Source organism: Olea europaea, unplaced genomic scaffold (genome assembly GCF_002742605.1).
Source record: "Olea europaea var. sylvestris unplaced genomic scaffold, O_europaea_v1 scaffold39732, whole genome shotgun sequence".
NCBI classification, from domain to species: domain Eukaryota; kingdom Viridiplantae; phylum Streptophyta; class Magnoliopsida; order Lamiales; family Oleaceae; genus Olea; species Olea europaea.
In genome coordinates, this window is record NW_019259305.1 from 1 (window position 1) to 1,065 (window position 1,065).

The window sequence follows — 1,065 nt, forward strand, 5'->3', positions numbered from 1 at the left end:
TAAGTTATATTTTCGTATGAACTTTAAACTTTGTAGTCAATTATTGTTGGTTTATATTGTTTTCCTTGACAGGAAAAAAGTTCAAAGTTCAGCAAAATGAGAAGTAGTTAGAAGCTTCTCCAGACTATGGGTCGGAAGGGTTATTCACGTATGGCTCACGATTTGGTACAAGAACTATCTTTCTTTATTTTTGATATGTGTCTTTATTGATTTCATATACGTGTCTGTGATTGAGTTCAATATTGTTATTGTAGAAAAGAAAGAATCCAAATATAACAGGATTGAGAACGACAGTATGGACTCATGGACATCTTCGAAAGGATAGAAATCCAATAAATGAGGCGGTTGCTGAAACTTTGGTACGTGTATTGTAAGTGTGTGTGTATATGTATATGTGTGTATATATATATACACACACACACACACACACACACACACACACACACACACCAGAGAGTGTGTGTGTAGATCTAGTGTAATATTTAAGTTTCATAAGTGCAGATGATAAAAGATTGTGCCGAGTCAATTTCTGATACACTAGCCGAAAATTCTATTCGAGATGATGCTGTTGCTCGAATTTTAGGTCCCGAGCATCATGACGAGTAAGGGGACTTGGACTTGGGGTTACACCATCAAAAATAGATGGAAATACACAAAGCAGTGAGAAAGTGAGAGACCTTGAGAGAAAATTACAAACTCAATCAGTAAGGATGGAAGCACTCGAAGAAAAGGTTGAAGCACTTCTGAAGTTATCCCAGGTTATACTTTTGCTATTACATAGAATATGATACCGTAACTTAATATATCTTAACATTTCAATAAGTTTAATGTTTTTTATATTATTTTGCAGAATCAAAATAAGAATGTAGAGGATATGAGTTCACGTGCTTTTACTCCACAGGTTTTTGTATTGTATATTATTTTATCAATATAAATTTAGATTATATCATACTAGTTTTAAAAATAGACTTTATTTTAATGTGAATTTGTAGTCTCAACAAGGAAGTGGTATGGAGGGAGGTATTGCACCAGTGGAAAATGGAAAGTGTCAACTATTGCACTGGT

At 33.8% G+C, this 1,065-nt stretch overlaps 1 long non-coding RNA gene across 1 annotated transcript; it reads left to right on the top strand.

Annotated features, from left to right (window-relative positions):
* The first annotated feature begins 603 nt into the window (after positions 1 to 603).
* LOC111387266 lies at positions 604 to 1,064 on the top strand. Its single transcript, XR_002701381.1, has 3 exons — positions 604 to 758; positions 851 to 901; positions 993 to 1,064. It is a non-coding gene; the product is annotated as an uncharacterized LOC111387266 (long non-coding RNA).
* The last annotated feature ends 1 nt before the right edge of the window (position 1,065 follows it).